This window comes from Anthonomus grandis, chromosome 10, assembly GCF_022605725.1.
Source record: "Anthonomus grandis grandis chromosome 10, icAntGran1.3, whole genome shotgun sequence".
NCBI classification, from domain to species: domain Eukaryota; kingdom Metazoa; phylum Arthropoda; class Insecta; order Coleoptera; family Curculionidae; genus Anthonomus; species Anthonomus grandis.
This window is the reverse complement of record NC_065555.1, coordinates 18,574,254-18,594,062: the sequence shown is the minus strand read 5'-3', so window position 1 is coordinate 18,594,062 and position 19,809 is coordinate 18,574,254. Positions and strand designations below refer to the sequence as shown.

Genomic DNA, 19,809 nt, shown 5'->3' with positions numbered 1-19,809 from the left:
TTCCATCTAGAGCAAGAATTCACCAAAGCAAAGACACAGATTAATATGCGAATTATTGATTAATATTACTATGATGGTAGTAAAGTCCGAACTGAATTTTAAAGTATTCCTGGATTTTTCATTAGAATCATGATTTCACACCATCCATGAGATATTTTGGATACGTTGGAACCTCTAAAACTTCTAAAAATTCTAACTAGAGGTGATATTCATGGCAATAAGTGAGATCCTGAGAGGCAATCTAGGAAACTCAGGGTTTAGTCTCGAAAAACGACCGATTATGACTGAATTTTTTTGTTCACTGAAGGTTCAGCATCAGTAAGAAATCAGAAGTTCACGTAGGGATTTTTAAAGCCTCACCATCAAAAAAACGATTGATAAATAAATTAATTGGGTTTATTGAAGGTACTGATCTGAACCCGAAGTCCACGTAAGAATCTTGATAGATCTAGAGACTCACCTAAAATTATCAGAGGCCAAAGAACTTTGATGTGGCAATAAGTCACTTTGGTTTCACGTCTATGGACTAGAGCTATAGAGCTTAAGCTCATCTCATCTATCTTTAAAGAAAATAAAGAATGTCGTTCTAGAATATCCAAACTTCTCGAAGGAAACTCTAAAGTTGATATTCAGAGAGGCATTCTAGACAAATCATGATTCAATCTAAAAAAGTAACTGATTAATGAATTAATTCTGATCATTGCTGGTACTGACAGGAATCAGAAATTCACATATCACCAGGAGTTATCAAAGGCCAAAGAACTTGAAAATGACAATAACTAATCAATCAAAATGTCAAAAAAAAAATAAATAAATAATAAAAGTTTTGGACTAAGTGTAATGAGCTTGAGCTTGTCTCATCCTTCTCTGTAGAAAATGACAAATTTCATTGCAGAGTATAGCTTCTCGAAAAAACTTCTAAAAATTCTAACTAGAGGTGATATTCATGGCTATAAGTGAGATCCTGAGATGCAATCTGGGAAACTTAGGGTTTGCTCACAAAAAAACTAGTGATTAACAACTGAATTGTGTGGATTGGAGGTAGTGACATGAACCAGAAGTTTACATAAGGATCTTGATGATTTTCGGAAGCTATAATAATTATCGGAGGCCAAAGAACTTGGAAATGCTAATGAGTCATATAGGTGTAAAGAGCTTGAGTTTTTCTTCACATCTTCTCATCCTTTTCTAAAGAAAATTAATAATTTCGTTGCAAAAGATCCAAATTTCTCGAACTAAATTCTAACTGGAGGTAATACTCGTGAGCATAGAAGATATCCTGGGATGCAATCTAGCACACCTAGAGCTCGCCCTTGAAAAATTACTGATTAACTAACAAATTTCGTCAATTGAAATTCCTGTCAGGAAACAAGAATTCAACAGTACACGTACAATTCTTGATGCATCTCTCAAGCCTCACTGAAGTTTTTACGGTCCAAGGAACCCGGAAATGTCTATAAGTCATCTTGGTTTAACGTCTCTGGACTAGGTGTAAAGAGCTTAAGCTCATCTCATCCCTCGTTTAACTAAATGAGAAATTTCGTTTCAGTACTTTAATACTTCTTGAAGAAAATTGCAACTATAGCTGATGTGCGTCTACAGGAACGAGATCCTGGTGTTTGGCCTACGAAATTCAGAGATTGCTGTCAAAAAATTTATTACTAATTGATGAATTTCATTTATTGGAGGTGTTTACCAAGATAGAAACGGTCCAAAAATTGAAGTTTTTTGATAATTTAACTCTAAGTCGATTTTCGTTCGAGGGATAATAATAATAAGAATTCTTTTTTAAAACATAATGAAAAGATTGTGTACAGGGATCTAAAACACCAGATACAAAGACAATAGGAAATGAGAAAAGTGCGGACAATCCCAATTATTAAACGACAGGCGTAATGAGCCTGATCGAAAACATGAAATTGCTCAACCTTCCCGAAAGCATCTATAAGCTAATGCAGAAGTTTTTAGTATTTTGTAAAGTTTATATTGCGACATACGTATTGCGCATTTACTATTATTAGCTATATCATGAAGTTAACTTTGGGAAACCGAGTATAAATGGATGCGACTGGCTAGGATAAGACAAAGGGTAAAATTAATTAAAATATTCACATGCTTATTTAAATGTATTCTAAACTTCAGGAAACTTTTGTTTTGATTTTTTAAAATACTTTCCCTTTTAAAAGACTTGGCTAATATCCATAATACACATTATGATTTACAGAGAGCAACGGAATCTTTCAATCTAAACCCAACATCCTTCCCATACATCAAGTTCTAATTTGGAAATCACCATTTCAATTTTTATGCCAGTACTATTTGAGTTTTCAGTATATTAAGGATATATTATTATCAATATTTATTTGGCTCAAGATTGAGGCCAAATGTACCGCAACTAACTCACTTTAGGAAGTGACTGAATCGGTACAAAAAAAGTTTGAACTGCGAAAAATTTGTTTAGAAGCTGGACGTTATACCAAAAAATTTTTTTTCGTGTAAATTTTGATTCAGAAGTTCTTAGTGATCATAATTTTTAAGAATCATAGCACAATTCGAAATATAATTAAAAACAGGTATTTTATCAAGTTAAACTATTTATAATGAACGGTAAATTCCGAATAGCATACATTTAAGTTATGTTGAAACGCGCATAACTTAAATGGACATTAGATAAGGAATCGAATTTTTTTACAGCATTAATTAGTTACTTGGTTCATTACCGCTTAATTAGATTGATTTGAAGGTTATTATTTGGTAAATAATTTACTGCTTAAATATGTTTATCACTTTTTCAACATCTCTTTACGTAATTTTGAGAAATTAAATATTTTGATGAAATAAAACTTTTGCAAAAAAAATATAGTTAGAAAACTCGATAAAATTAAACATAATAAACGTGAATAATCCAATTTTCCCAAATATTTTTTACTGCAAAATTTTCCGTTTTTTTTTAAATTCTTCAACACCTACGCATGATTAGTTCTTGGAGATTGGCGATGAAATATGCGAAGAATTTAAGAAACCAAACTTAAATATATACGAAAAACACTTTATATTTATAAATATTTTACAGATACAGAAATTGATATATTTTCAGAATCTTTTGGCAAATAATAACGATCTAACGTAGACTGAGGACGACATAGCGAAAATGTCTATAGTAATATTTGACGATGGTAGTATGATCTTTAAGGAAATTGCTACGATTGAAGATAACATTAGGATCCAAGATGTAGATTTTTCCAGTCAGGACATAAATTCTAACTTCATTTATTATTTCCTCTTCATGCTTTAAAAAAAAACAAGTAGAAGAAAAACAGCACGAAGAACTTAAAAATGTAAATAAAAAACAAGAAAGACTTAAAATGCAAGCACACCAAGGGACACCACAAGCCAAATAATGCAAGCAAAACAAATAAAAGAAACAGAAATCAATCATTATCAAAAAGAAAATTTTAAAATAGAGACTACAAAAATATGTAACATTAAATAAAACGTAAAAAGATAAGTATAAATTCTAATCTCAAAATTAAACAAAGAACAAGAAAAAGATCGTAAAAAGGCTTAAAAATCGGACATAAAGATAGAACTTTCCTAACGAATTTTTCCTTTTTATTAAAGTTAGGGTTCAGCTATCAATTTTTCTTTGGCATAATTGTTTTGTGTAAATTTTGATCCAAGTGCTTCTATGCTTCTATTGTCATAGTTTTGGATAATTATTGCACAACTTAAAATTTAATTGAAAACTGGTTTTTTTATCAAGTTAATTTATTTATAATGAACGGTTTCTAATAGTATACATTTAAGTTATGCTGAAAATGTATAATTTAAATAAACATTAAATTAGGAAATTAAATTCTTTAACAGCATAATAAGTTACTTGGTTTAAGAGAGATTAGATTAAGTTGAAGGTTATTATTTGGTAAATAATTTATTGCTTAAACGTACTTGACCGTGTCAAATTTAATCAGTTTTTTAATATCTCTTTACATAATTTTAAGAAATAAAATATAAAAATGTACTTGGAAAACTCGATAAAATCAAACATTTAACAAACCTGAATAATCCTATTTTTCCAGTTACTTTTCACCACAAAATGTCCCGTTTTTTTTTATAAATTCTTTAACACCTACGCGTGATTAGTTCCTATCGTCACGGGGTTTGACCGCCCGAACCTATACAAACTGAACGAAAAGAAAAATTGTAAAAAAAGTACCGAACGGCTGAACCGGGTACCAACAACGCCGTACCAACCGTACGACCAAATCGAATTAGTGGACGGTGTGTAATAAGAGCCAAGACCAAGGCCGGGTTCTTTTACCGTCAAGACTTCATTGACGATTTTACAGTTACCGCCGATTCACCTATCGGACCGCGATGTGGTGTCATCGGATGCCGAAGAGACCAACATGGTATTTCGCAGCAGGGGAAGTCGGAGGTAATGGTTCGGTGATGGTACCTTCTTTTTTAACCGCATAACGATAATTTTTTTTAACGGTTAATTGATATTTTGGTTAGTTTTCTTACCGTCGGTAACCTAATTAAATTGTTGCAATTCGGTATTGAAATCACAAACCTAATGGGTCTCGAGATAAGTCACTTGGAAATTCATCATTTCTCTCTCTATTGCCTTCTAGTAGCCAACAAACACCCAAAATTTTGACCGTAACTATCTAGAGAAGCTTTATTCTGGATCGTCCATATTTGTCTATATAATATTATCTTTAACCTCTAAATTAGTACTAAAGTAAAAAAGGGATGAATGTAAGGTCTAACTGCAGAGATTTAATTACGAGATCAGTATCCTAATTGCTCTCCGCAGATCCTAAGTTCTTACTTGGTATTGCTCAATTTGGGTTATCTGAGAGAGCCAAAGATGCATTTGTCCTTCAAAAGTAAAAGAATTGGCTTAGTGTATCTCTTCAGTTGATGGAATTAAACAATCAATCATTAGTTTTCATCAAAGAGCATTAAATTTCCTGAAATAAATGTCAGAACCTCATATATTTCCTTCATTCCTTCAGTTATAAATTTTCTCAAAAAAATACTTTGTTGTTATTCAGAGAAGGTTAAGATAAGCTCAGAGAAGAGGAACCAAGACGACTCATTAGCATTTCCAAATGCTCCCAGTACACAAGTCCTCACAAAAGCATCTTTCGTTTATTTACGAAACTAGACAGTTTTGAAAATATACTGCCTAGGCTACATTATTATTTTATTATCTTTTAAAGATTTTTTGGAACATCTAAATATTAGTAGAAGAAATACAGCAGAGGTAGCTTGTGGGGGTTTATTGCAACACTTGATCTTATCAAAGGAGAAATAGAAAAGAGAATACAAGAACAATATTTGAGAAAGTCGAAGAGACCATCACGCCAGAAAGAAATAACACATTGAACGGAATGAAAAGGCGTTGAATCAAAGAATATTGGATGATTTGTGTAAGTGACCTTAAGACAAATAAATATTTAAGAGAGTATTCTGAAACTAGTGAGGGTATAATCGTAATTTCTGTGTATTCATGAATCTCAGCTCTAGTTGGAATTTCCTTTAAGAACTTCGAATGCTCTGCAAGGAAAATCACCGTTTGACTTAGAGAAAGATGAGACAACCCCAGGCTCTTTTCACCTACCTCAGAGGTGTGAAACTTCTGGTTCCTGTCAGTACTTTCAGTGGAAGGAATTCATTTATTAACCAGTACTTTTTAACAGCAAGCTCCGAATTTCATGGTTCAGGGAATACTTCATTTCATTTAAAGGAGTGAAGCCCAGGCTTTTTACAGCTAACTAAGAGACATGAAACCGAGAAAACTCATTAAAACTTCCACGTTCTTTGGTCTCTAATAAACTATAGTGAGAATTTAGAAATTCACCAGTAGCTTATGTAAACTTCTGGTTTACAAATAACTCAGAGACGTAAAACCAAAAAGCCTCCTTGGCATTTCAAAGTTCTTTGACCTCTGATAACTCTAAGTACGGATCGAGAAATCCACCAATACTACATGAGGTATTGGTATCTTCTGGTTTCTGTTAGTAGTCCCAATGGACATAATCCATTCATTAATCAGTTGTTTTCGACAGCAAGATCTGACTTTCCTGGTTCAGACCTCAGGATCTCATTCCTACTCAAGAATGTAAACTACTATTGAAATCATCAATAATTAATTTTTATTCATTCAGATATTCAATAATCTTGCTGCTTTGATGTACTTTTCCAATAATCAACACCTTCGTTTTTGTCAACATTATCGCTATCGTCGACATCACCAGCAATAAATATACCAGTAGGAGTCAATTCGTCAATATTGACTGTCAGATCATCACTGACTTGATCAATCACAGGAACGTCCGATCACAGAGTCTCGCAGGTCAATAGGTGGATCTTAAAATAAGCTGTTTCCAAACTGCGAAGCTACTTTCACGAAAAATAATTCGTATAGGTTCAAAATTTCCACTGATAATTGGCCTACTGAATACTATAGGGTTGTCTTGTTGACTTGATGGCTTTGCTGCAATTACCAGTGCTATAGGGTTACATTACATGGACTACTGGTTAAGTAGGTAACCTTAGTTTTTTCTAAAGTTGGTTCGAATCCTCATGATCTCTTTTCCCTGTTAAAAACTAATTAATATGCTTTGAATCTCCTTCTGTTTCCTCATCCTCTTCCTCCTCCATCGCACTTTTTCATTCATCATGGAGTCTTGAACTCTCTTACTATCATGATTGACCTACTTACTGTCGTTCCACATACATAGTAGTACCATGTTCCACCCGTCTCCCCTATTCGCGTTTATACGTCCAATAAAATGCTCATCGACTCCCACGATTGTCTTATAAGAATCGCTTTATTCTTTTCGTATATACGTTATTTATAACTTATTTTTTTGCCTTGGGCTGACTTCCTGCAACAAAGAACAACCTGAATCGGAGTCAGCAGGTTTTTACACGGGGGGACTCAACCTCGTTACAGTTACATTAAAATTATTGTTCTGCTGCACTTGCGTTTATTTGGGTCACGAAATAATAATGTATTATTAGATTTTTAAGATTAAAATGTTGTGAGATCATCATTGCGAGTTGCCAATAGTACTGATCTAACATATCGCAGCACTATTCTAAGAAAATTGGAAAATTTCTTAGATGGTTTTTTTAGAAGCCAAATGGTTAAACAACAGTTGTTTAACATGTCTATGTTTGGCATATTTTTATGACTGTATTGTCTTTAGACGTCAAGCTATATTAAGTTATTTAAAAATAGCCGTCGACCGGAATTTGTTGGTTAAAAGCTTGGTGTCTCACTTGCATGCATAATTTTTGTCTGCTGTTAAAGTATGTTGACCAGGGGCGGTCGTAATCAAAAAACTCATCAAAAGTAATTGGGCTTTTGGAACCTTTTAAAGAGAGCGAAGAGATGGTGGAAGCCTTAGAAGCCCTCTGAACAACAGAGACTGGTATATCATCAGCAAAAGGACCAATTAGAGGTTTGTGAGTCACTGGATTAACCTTACGATAAACCGAATTAACCTTTACTATGATTTTTCAGTATCTTCTTTACACTTATTGCATCAATCCCAGCAATTGGAAAATACGCAAGAAGTCAACTTGAAGACAAAATATCCATCAGTTGTAACTGAGAAAACCAGGCAAATACTAATAAACTAACCTCTAATCTCTCAGCATCTCTTACTCACTTACTGAATTACTCAACTTCACCTTGTATATTTGTCAAAAACCAAAAAAGAATGACAATGACCCATTAGATGCGCTAATGCCCAAAGGCATTCGATCACTTGGTGCGTAAAAAGACGCACAGGCATTTAATGGGAAAATAAATAAAACCGATGTTGACGGAATCTGTTTTGGTATTCATTCGGCGTGACCTTTTATCAGAATTTTCAGATACGTGCGTTGTTATTGGGATACGTGGATTAAATGACCGGCGTGATAAGCCGAAATTTTCTGAGAAGACTTTGCCAGTCCAGACATTATAAAAAAATCATCTGTGTTTGTTGGACTGAACAAGTCGACAAGTGAAAGACTAAAGTATAGATGCAGAAAGCGAGGAATAACAGACCATAGAGGTGCGAAGACAATAGAGAGTCTAATCAAGGAACTTCCCTTTAGCGACCAGGCAGTGAAGACTTTCAGAAAAATCAAGAATTTAATGAATTAGCTAAAGACTCACTATGAATGTCCTCGAACTTCTGAAAGAACTAAATAAATAACCTTGACTTCTGATGCTAATTAGTTCAAAAGATAAAGACAGAGCACCAGGTCTTAAAAACGTTCAAGGAAATAGAGAAATCGATTCAAGAACTTAACTACAGAAGACTGATGGCTGAGACTCTCTTTATTTTTGTAAAATGTCTTTTCGACTGGACAATGAGAGAGACTGAAGACGAAGAAAATTTGATACCAGGATAAGAAAGCTATTAAGGAAATAAAGAAAGCTGAACCCACAATATGATTGGCAAGGACATTGTCTGTGTCTGTTGGACTGGACAAGTCGAGAAGTAAAAGAAATTACGTACCTTAATCCATGTTTATTATCTCCAATACAGTCAGCTGGAGATCCGTGATTGTCATCAAAGAAATGAAGAAACTGATGAATTAACTTAAGAAGGCTGAAGATTTACTACAAATGTCCTGGAATTCCTGGAAGAACTGATAAAATAATCTGGACTTCTAGAGTAAGCAGTTAGAAGGATGAAGACTGGATCTTGGAAACATTAAAATAAATTAAGATATGGATGCAACAATTTACCTGCCGAAATGCGGTCGGTAATACTACAGATGTCTGTCCTACCGATTGAACTGAAAGCTTTAGTTTCCTAACCAAGTACCAGAGCGCTTCGCTTCTTTCTAAGATTTATTGATCTCAGCATAGATTGATAAAATTATACAAATAAATCCAGCTCGAAGTACTCCGAATATTAAATAAATCTGAATCCAAGCACCCAAGACCATATTCAGCTAATTCTGACTTTCTCACTTGCATATGTGGAAGTAAACTCCCTAAATGTTATTAATCGCGGAGCAATCCAGGCATAATGAAAACTGTTTCCCGAATCTTATGCGTCTTGTTGGATCCCGTGGCTAAATTAACTGGGAAAAGCTGAGGATAATAGAATAAATGAATCCAGTCGGGATAAAACCATACCGTGCACACCAAGAGTGAAAATTATTTATCAAAATCTCTTATATGCTTAGTCAAAGTTAACGAGTGAAAATATAATTTTATATGATTAGTTTCTGTGAAAAGCCGTTAGGATAATAAAGAAATTTTCCATAATTATTTTGAAATACCTATACGCAATCATGTTACAATTAAGCCTATTAAAGTCAATTTGTTTTTAATTTAGGATTCATTAGCAATTAACATAACCTCGAGACTTTTTTACGGTCTGTTTTATATGCTAGTAACTTGCCGAGTTTTTGACTGAAATTATTGTGCTACTGTGGAAGTATTGAGAACCCACAGTATGATTAGCATTGATATCATCTGTGCCTGTTGGACAGATGAAGTCAAGAAGTAAAATACATCATGTATCTCTCAACCCATGTCCATTAGCTCTTTTACAGTCAGTTAGAGATTGAGGAAGGCGAAGAGGCTTGGTTATGGAGGTCATGAAAGAATTGAAGAAACTGATAAATTGGTCAGACTGAAGACTAGAGCCAAAAAAATTAACTTTTTTTTTCTGATGACCAGGCATTGAAGACTTTTAAGGATAAGAAGAATTTGATGAATTAGCTTGAAAAGGCTAAAGATTTACTCCTGGAAGAACTAAAGAAATCAACTCCAAAATATTCGGACAGTTTTTAAACGTGATGTAATGTGAACATCAGTAACATTTAATTTTTTAACTTTTATTGCAACTTAAAAGTTTATGGTTTTAACTTTTTAACTAAATGTATTGTAAAGTTTATGACTAATTAAAGATGACGCCTTACGTTTAGTAGTTTTACTGATCTGAGGATGCCCTAGTACCTTGACATTGTATCCCTTCAACCTCTGAAATAAAGAAATCAATCTGGCATTTGTCGCAGTTAACGCCTTTCAATAAATTATCAGAGAATGATGAAGGTAGAGAGATAGAAGACAGAGAGGATATAAATCTTCGGAAAATATAGGATTTATCAACAAACTTCTTGACTGACTGAATTTCAGTGTAAATGCCATAGAAGAACTGAAAGAAAAAATGATTTATTCAACGACTGTTTCACCAGAGACTATTTGCTTGATATCATCCATACAGATAAGACGAATTAACATGCGTGTAAAGAACACCGAAAAAGTCTCACCGTCATTACTAAACCCAACAAAATAAAACAGTTACATTCGTGTTCGGCGGATATAAGACGGGAAAATGGCCAGTTGTTAGATGCGATTATCTGGGTTTCTTTTATTTCGTCAAACATGCGACAATATATTCTAGGCCAGTTGTTGTTGCTTTATTTAAATTCGAGACGAGACCAAATTGCCCGATGTGTTCCATAACTGTCTCATTCTTGCCGCCTGAATATTAAACATTGCCATTTATCAATTTGAACTATAAACTCTCCGGAATCTAGTTCAGCTTCATTATGTGTATTTGGGTTTTAGTGAAATCTTAAGCTCTACACGCAATCTGCTTATCGTTTATTATTAGAAGTGTAAATTATTGCTTAGATTTGGCTTTTTTATTAAGATTTTTTTAAGGTATGTGTTTCAAGAGAAAGTAAGACCGTAACTTCTGATCTACAATAGCTAGGACCAAAATTCTTAAGTCGATGATTGCAGTTATCCTGTTACATACCAGTGGAATCAAATGAATTGTCACAGGTTTGGACTTCGTCAAGACTTGGTTTTTCAATGCCATAAAAAACTGATGAATATAAACACTTGGCTCATCATGATTTCAATCGTTCATATCGGATGGAAAAATCAGTCAGTAGTCGGTTATAAGAAGCAATTTCTCGACCACCGAGGGATACAACGTTGATTTTTGCACCATCATCGTTGGATTCCGCGGATCGTCACGCGGCACGCTTTAATTTATCTAAAAGACGAAGATGGACATTGGTGAAGAGTGATTTTTTGCCAAACGATCTCTAACAACCGTGTAAATGATGTATTATGTATTTAACAATACCGTTAAGAGGTGTTAGATTTCTAAAGAAGCGCGATTTGCCTTAATCGATTAACTTGCCCGAGCGTATAAAACGAATTCCGGTACCGGCAACTATCGGTTTTTGCTAATGCTGCTGCAATTGGAAATGAACAGTGTTCACTTTTCTTTTTCATCGCAGTTTTTGCTTTGGCACGACGTCGTTACAAGAACTAAAGTAATTACACCCACCGTCGTAGACCCATTTATTATAAGACATCATAAAAATCCACTGATAATTTAAGTCTGACCTCCAAGAGGTCCCAATTGAGGATGCACAGACAAATTTTTGATTCTGTCCATACGAATCCATTGAATGATCCAAAGAAACATTAAAAAATATAAATGTTTGTCCAATTTCAAATTATTAACATAATTAAGCTCACTGTCTCGTACTGCTATTTCTTCTTCTTCTTCTATTCATTCATTATGAACTTCTTCAACCCCTTCGGAAGATCCATCATGAGAACCAGTAAAGAAACTCCTTCAACTTCCCGCATATAAATTATAGCATGAATTCCAAACATGATTTAATAATTTTATCACGGAACCTACATGCTCAAACTGGGTTAAAAAATTCTCATATTAATAAAATTTTTGTCCCGACTTGTGACTTTAAGATGATCATCTTTCATTTTCGTGCCAGTGAACATGCATTAATACTATGACGTTTTCAAGGTACAACTTACAACGGGAACCCGTTACCTAAGAGCGAAAATAGAGAAATATAAAATAAAAAAATGGCTGTCTAGATCGTATCTCTAACGCCTGTTCGACGATTTTCAGTAAAGCTGTGGCCATAAATTTTATATAAAATCGCTTAAATTGTCGGTTTTCAAAGGTTTTGCTCCGCGCTGCTTGCAGTATGCATCATTTATATCTGCCTAGAATTCGTTTATTCATTTTTTTTGTTGATAGTTTTCTTTTTTTATATTAACGGTGCATAAGAGGAATAGCGGATTTCGATTTTTTCTATTGCAGAAGCACTTGAATCAGTTGAAATAAGCGACTTTGAAGATGAATCCTTAAGGCATTAGTGAAATTTGCAACAGTTAAAAAATATGTCATTTTCAGATTCACAATAAAGCAGTGAAGAGTCAAAGGGGTCAACCAGTCTCATCTTTATAGTTGATGGTCATGACAGGCACTCAGCACTTGATTAACTTCTCATATAAACTGTGGAAAAATATGACAAAGTACTAGAAATAAAAATGTTTATTACAAAAGAAACTAGGGGTTTCTGAAAAAAAAAACTAGTGGATTATCTTTGTAGTTAAAAACAGTTTAACATGAAAAAAACTAGTGATTTTTAAAAAAATTACTAGTAAGTTATCATAGATTGAATATAATTCAAAGTGTATGAAGGAACAAACTAGGGGTTTCTACAGATATAACTAGAGATCTGCTAACTATACTTCTGCTTATTCATCAACTTCCTGAAGCAACAGAGTAATTACTTGAAAGTTACCATTTTCTTTGGAGAATTAATAATTTAAATTTTTAGGACTCTTTTAACTATATTGTCCAAAAAATGAGTGATTTCCAGATTCCAAGTAAAGAGTTAAAATTGTCAGTTCAAGAGTTATTAACGAATCACATTTTGGTAAGTCAGAAGCCGGGAAGTGGTTTTCTTTAAAATTTTCCTCGATGGATGATGGTCATTGATAGACGAGTTTCAATAAGTCAATGAGTAGGTGATGGTGATTACAGGCACTGAGCAAAATCGAAGCAGTGTTTTTTTTTTTAGAAACTCCTAGTTTGTTTCGTGATTATTTCATGATTATTTTTGGATCAATCATGAAACAAACTAGGGGTTTTTGAAAAAAAAACTAGTGGGTTATCTTCGTAGTTCAAATAAAAACAGTTTATCAAGAAACAAACTTCAAGTGAAAAGTCAAAATTATCAGTTCAGTTGTTACCAACGAGTCACACTTTGGTGAGCCATGACTATTACAGGCACTTAGCAGAGGCAATCAATCCTATATGACTGTGGAAAGCTCTTTGCTAAAAGAGAAAAACTTTAGGTTCAGTCTGTTATTCTTTTAAAGACAACTGAGCGATCATTTGTGAGTTGTATAGAATAAAAAACTATTTATTCTATACAAGACACAAAGTGCTGCCGAGTTGATGCGAGACTGATTTCGATCCAGTTTGATCTTTGTTGGAAGACATCTTGATGGTAGGGTAATGAAGTAGCCTGGCAAGGCTTTCGTTGAAATTAAGATAGATTATAATCATTAATAAATACTCATCAGAAAACTTTTGGCACTAGAAGAATCAGTTTTTTTCCTTCGAATAATCGAAGGCTACTGGAGTAACTGGTTGTAAGTTGACACTTTCGTTGAACAATTATTGATTAAATCCTCAAAGAAGTTGTCAAGGCTCCTTTAATATTTTATTGTCTAAAAAATTACACATTTTCAGAGTCCAAGTAAAAAGTCAAAGTGTTCAGTTCAAGAGTTGTCGACGAGTCACATATTGGTAAGTCATGGCAATCGCAGGTACTTAGCAGAGGCAATCAACTCTTCATCACTCGGTAAAGGTCTTTATTAAAAGAAAAAAGATCTCTGGATAGTCTGTTAGCTTTAACTAAAGACTACTGAGCGATCGTTTACGTCTACGTCTGCGTTAAATCCTAAGCAACAATAATGGGTGAAATTTTTCTGGATAGCGTGCTTTCCACTGTCTCTCAGTCTCAGATGTCAAAAATATTTTTTTATGTTTCCAGACATACGAAGTCATTTTTCATGTCTGTAATTATTTTAACCTTTCAGTCATTTTATTTCAGGTTTTAAGCCTTTTTTAGGCATTTTTTTCACAGTATTTCTTTTGATATTTCGTATGACTCCCAAGCATTTATTTTTTAAATTCATTTTATTTATGTTTTCAAGGTTTTAAAGTCAATCAAGTTTTGTGTCTCCCACGCACTTGACGTTACACAGACTTTAATTTTTTTTTTAAATTTCATGTTTTGGGAATTATTTTTAGGGACAAAACATATGTTTCTTTATATAAGAAGAATCTTCTAATCTCAAATTGTACACATGTGTTTATTTTTGCTCTGATTTAATTTTGAGTTTTTTTTAATATTATAGCAAAAACTAAAACTTATTTTGCTTAAAGTTAAAGAGCTAAGTCGCTACTGTGTGTGTAGCATATTGATTCTACACAATTATTTTATTTTTATTGGAGTTTTTCTAAGTAAAGTTTGTAAGGTTATATTGTGAATAATGAAGCCCTGCAACAAGTGTTTAAAGCCAATCAATGATGATCACATAGAGAAAGCCCCTAGATGTGATAGCTGCCGTGTATTTTTTTTCATTTGGATGAAAAATGTTCCGGTCTTTGTGCAAGTGAGCAGAGAGCCATAGTTGTGCAGAAACGCATTATTCTGTTCTTTTATGATGCTTGTGTGCTCTCCTTCAAAAAAATTCCTCTGCTGACAAACAAATTTATTCAACTGAAGGAGCAGATTAAATTCCTAAAGGATGAAGTGGAAACATTAAAAAAACAGCAGACTTCTCAAGGGAACTTGGGTGTCCTGCTAACATGGAATCAGTGTTACATGAAATTGAAGATCGTGCAGAGCGGGCGAACAATCTAATGGTTTACGGTGTTCCTGAGTCTGGAAGTAGCAGTATGCAAGAAAGAATTGATAATGACAATGTTGTACTCGCCCCCATCTTAAATAATGTTCGCATCGCACAGGATGATGTTTTAAAGGCTTTACGAGTAGGACAGGCTTCCGAAGGAAGGAACAGGCCAATTAAAGTGGTAACTAAACACTCAAATTTGGTAAAGAATGCTATGAAAAGGCGAAATAGACTTGGTGGTAACATAAGAATAGGCTATGATAAAACAAAGCTTCAGCAAGAACAGTTCAAAGCTGTTCGATCTGAGCTACGTGACAGAGAACAAGAAGGAGAGACTAATTTAATTATTAAATTCATAAATGGTTCTCCATCAATTACCAAAAAACCGAACACATTAACCTCTATATCTATTTATTTTCAGAATCTGGGTGGCATTGGTACTAAACTTGATCAACTTCATGGTGCAATATTGCAATGTGATTATGATGTCATTATTTTGATTGAGACTTGGCTAAATCAACATTACTCAGACAATGAATTAGCTAATTCTGAATATCAGATTTTTAGGCTAGATCGCAATTGCTTAACTAGTACTAAACAACGTGGTGGTGGAGTATTAATGTTAGTACACAATAAATTTAAAGCCAAACAAACAACTCAAGACTGATATCTTAAATGTGGAGCACATTTTTGTTCAAGTGGATTATGGTGAGCTATCTAATATTTTTGGTTGTGTTTACATTCCTCCTAATTCTTTAGCAGAAGTCTACCGTGCCCATTGCTCAGCAGTTGAAAGTATTAAGGACAATTTTCCCAATATACCTGTATTTCTATTTGGAGATTACAATTTACCATTAGCCACTTGGAATTACTCAATTGAAGAGGGACTGTTAGTTGAGTGCACACTGACCTATCCAGCCAGGGTAGTTTGTGAATCATTTTCTTATTTAAATATGCGAAAATCTAACATTATTCCATACAATCATGGTGTATTTCTGGATCTGATTTTTAACAGTATTGACAAGTGCCATAAAATAACTGTTCAACAAGCTTTAGACAATCTTCTTCCAAACAACTTTCACCACTTAGCAACACTTTGCGATATTAGGGTTAGTGATAGGATTGAAAGGTTGGATTATAGTACAACTCATTTTGATTTTAAAAATGCTGATTTTGTAAGTTTGAATGATTATTTTTCTTTAGTGGACTGGATTAGTATTTTTGATGATTCAGACATCGATAATTCAGTGAATAACTTTTATGAAGTAGTTTTATGTGCAATCTCACTCTATGTACCAAAAAAAATATATAAACCTTCCAGGTTTCCTCGTTGGTTTTCCCCAGAATTAAGGAATCTTATTCTCTCAAAAAAGACTGCTCATGCTAAATTCAAAAGTACTAACTTAGCTAAAGATTATATCCTCTTTGCTAACCTACGTAATCAATGTAAAGTTCATACTGAGCAATGCTATAGATCTTACATTGCTACCTTAAATGAGTCAATTCAATCTGACACCACACAATTTTGGAATCATATTAACTCCCTTAATAAAAGTCATGGTATCCCAAATGCTATGCATTTAAATGATATTTCAGCAGATTCGGGGGAGGATATTGCAAACTTATTTTCTACCTATTTTTTTAGTGTTTATTACTCTGATGAGGTTGATCTCAGTAACTTTAATTTTCCAGTAGCAAATTCTTCGAATTCTTCAAATTCTTTCGACATGCCTTTTATCCAGTTCACCCTGTCTGAGGTTTTTGAATCTATATTTGGTCTTAAGGACAAACTGAGTTATGGTCCTGATAATTCCTAAAAAGATGTGTTTATAGTTTGTCTAGACCTTTGTGTACATTATTTAATTTGCCTTTAAAATTACAAGCTTTCCCTGAGAAATGGCGTTACAGCTTTATAACTCCTGTATTCAAAAATGGTGACAGGGATGATATAAAAAATTACAGGCCCATTGTTATGTTATCTGCTATCCCTAAGCTTTTTGAGCTTATCCTGAACAAATATCTTACTTGGCATTGTAGAGTTCTCTTGATCAACGAGCAACATGAATTTAGGCAGGGTAAATCTACTTCTACAAACCTTGTATTATATCATGACTTCATTGTCAGGGCTTTCGAGGAGGGTCATCAGGTCGACTCCATCTATACTGATTTCTCAAAGGCACACATACAGTCATTGCTCATTTTTAAATTAAGATGCTATGGTTTCCCTAAGTGGTCTCTTTCTTGGCTAAATAGTTACCTACATAAAAGGATACAATTTGTTAATGTAAGGGGTTCACTTTCATTTCCTATTTTGGTTACTTCAGGGGTGCCTCAGGGGTCACATTTGGGGCCTCTACTCTTTAATTTATTTATTAACGATATTTTTAGTATTATCAAATTGTGCAAATTCCTATTATTTGCAGACGACCTGAATCTATTTTTACATATTTTAAACTTGTCTGATTGCCTGATGATACAATCAGACATAGATTCTCTATATAATTGGTCTGTCTCTAATGGCTTACATCTTAATAAGGATAAGTGTTTTATCATTTCTTTTACTAAATCTAGAAAAGTTGTCTCATTTGACTACCATATAAAAGATAATATACTTTTAAGAGTATCGCTAATTAAAGATTTGGGGGTGTTGTTTGACAGTTCCCTGACTTTCATACCCCATATAGATAGTTTCTCTAGGAAAGCCCTTCGTACTCTTGGTTTTATAACTAGAAATACTCAAGACTTTTCAGTAGCTGCCTTCAGAGTTTTATATCTTACACTTATTCGTAGTGTCATGTCTTATTCTTCCATAGTCTGGTCCCCTTATTATGTTAACCATATTTACAGTCTTGATAAGGTCCAAAATAAATTTCTCAGGACTTGTGCGTGGCGATTAAATGTACGAGATGAGTCTTTATTGGAACTTAAGTCAAGGCTAAACATGTTCTCTTGAGGTCTATCGAACTAGGTGTGATATGATATTTCTTCACAAGTTTTGACCATTGATTGCCCTGAATCGTTATCGCGTATAAACTTTAGATGCAATACCAGAGTCCTTAGAGAGACGTCCCTTTTTCTGGTTGAATATCACCATACAAACTATGGTAAATTTTCTACAATTAATCGACTCCACGTGTTGGGAAATAGATTTAATCAGGCTTTTGACTTAAAAAGCCTTCAAAACTTAAAAGGTGTCTGAGTGAGTTTACTCGTTGAGTACGTGTGTTAAGTATCAAATAAATTTGATTGCTTTTACTTTTCTTATTTTGATTATTTTATTGGTATGTTTTTAGTTGCTTTATATTTTTTTTGGAAGTTTTATCTTATTTGTATATCTTGGGCTGCTACATATTTATATACATTTAGGGTTAGGATATAATTTATTTTGTAATTTTGTTAGAATGGGGACATCCCGTAAATAAATAAATAAATAAATATGTTTGTGAAAATATTTTTCAGACATAGTATTTTTTTTCATTTCTAGATATTATATTTATGCCAATTTCTATGCTTTCCAGGCATTTAGAGCAATTTTTCAGGCATATCAATAGTATATATTTTTTAACGTCTTCCAGGGATTTAAAAGGACTTATCTTAATACATTTTATTCCAGGTTTTTGGAATTATTTTTATCTTCCAGACGTTTTATTCCAGCTTTTAAGTTTCTCTAGGCTTTTTTTAGAGTAATTTTTTTATGCTTCCATGGTGTTAAGGTCATTCAAGTTTTATGTCTTCCAGGGAGTTGACCTTGCAGAGATTTTAAATTTTTTTTTTGTAGCTCCTTGTTTCGGAAATTATTTTATTTGAGTCTTCCAGGAATTAGAAATTAATTTTAATTTTGTGTATTCTGGAAAAGGCCTGGCCTTTTCCAGTTATTTTTTTAACGTATTAAAATAGTTATGTCTTTTTATTTATACTCTTATTTAACAAACACTATTTTATAAGTCTCCTGAAGGATTTCTTATTGGCAGTTCTTTTGGGTATTGCGGGTCTATTAATTCTGGCAATATACTATTAAATTAAAATATTTTTAGTGTTTGAAATATATTTGAATTCCTACAATCTTTATCTTAGGCAATCAAAAAATGTATTACATTTCATTTCATTGAATAATAGTTTGTTATTTATTATTCCACAAAGAAATACAAAAGTTTTCCTTTTTTCCTTATTTGTTACTGCTAATTGTCCTTAGTTCTGATAATGATACTCTTGATTTTTTTTTTTAATTTCTTCTTTTTCCGAGGTCAAGTTAAATTCCTTCGTATTTACTTCTCTTTTGACATTTTATTTCAGACATTTTATTTGAGAATTTGACATTTTGTTTCAGGATTCTGAAGTGATTTTTAAGTCCTACAGTTAAGCATAAAACATATTTTTGATGATATTCCAAACATTCTAAGAAATTATCCATTTTATTCTACAAACATTCGACGATAATTTGTATGACATTCAGAGACTTCAATTGATTTTTCCTTTTATATTTTCAGACTTTTGAATTGATTTTTAAATCCTACAGTTAGGCATAAGAAAACTTTTTTATTGAATTATGGAATTTAGAACAATTTTAAGAAATTTGCCGTTTTATTTCAAACATTTAACTTTTTATAACTTTTTCTATAACAATATTTTCTATATACATATTTTATATAAATATATTTTCTATAACTTCCAGAAACTTTAAGTGATTTTTACTTTCAAATTTCGAGACTTTTGATGTGATTTTTAATTAGCTTTTCCAGGGTTTTTTCTGTCTTCCAGATATCCCACGTTATTTTTTTTAAGGAATTTAATAGTTTTTTCCATATTTTCCTTTGGAGAGGGCTTTTAATTAAAAGCGGTACCACGTGAAATTGAGTCTGTACTCAATTTCACGCAATCACACAATCACAAATTTTATTAAGAATCTTATTCATTGCTTAACCTAAATTTAAAAAAAAAAGTGTTTAATTTATTTCGGCCTAAAGATGCATCTATATGTTAAGAAACTAAAAATATAAAAAAAATTTAAAAAAATGTATAGTCACTGATTTGGCACCCTACATGTTAAAAGATTTAAAATTTATAATACA

The 19,809-nt window shown here is 33.0% G+C and overlaps 2 protein-coding genes across 5 annotated transcripts in view; one reads left to right on the top strand and one right to left on the bottom strand.

The window, feature by feature from the left end:
* The window catches only part of LOC126741573 (autophagy-related protein 16-1), a 579,654-nt gene that overhangs the window by 238,595 nt on the left and 321,250 nt on the right, over nt 1-19,809 (top strand). The gene's annotated exons all lie outside the window — the stretch shown is intronic.
* The window catches only part of LOC126741569 (uncharacterized), a 251,654-nt gene that overhangs the window by 165,768 nt on the left and 66,077 nt on the right, over nt 1-19,809 (bottom strand). The window contains exon 1 of one of the 2 annotated variants that reach the window (XM_050448037.1): nt 4,058-4,299. The exons of the other annotated variant lie outside the window; for it this stretch is intronic. The gene's annotated coding sequence lies outside the window, so the exon portion shown is untranslated. Of the gene's footprint in view, nt 1-4,057; nt 4,300-19,809 lie in introns of those variants that run through there. 2 annotated transcript variants of the gene reach the window in all.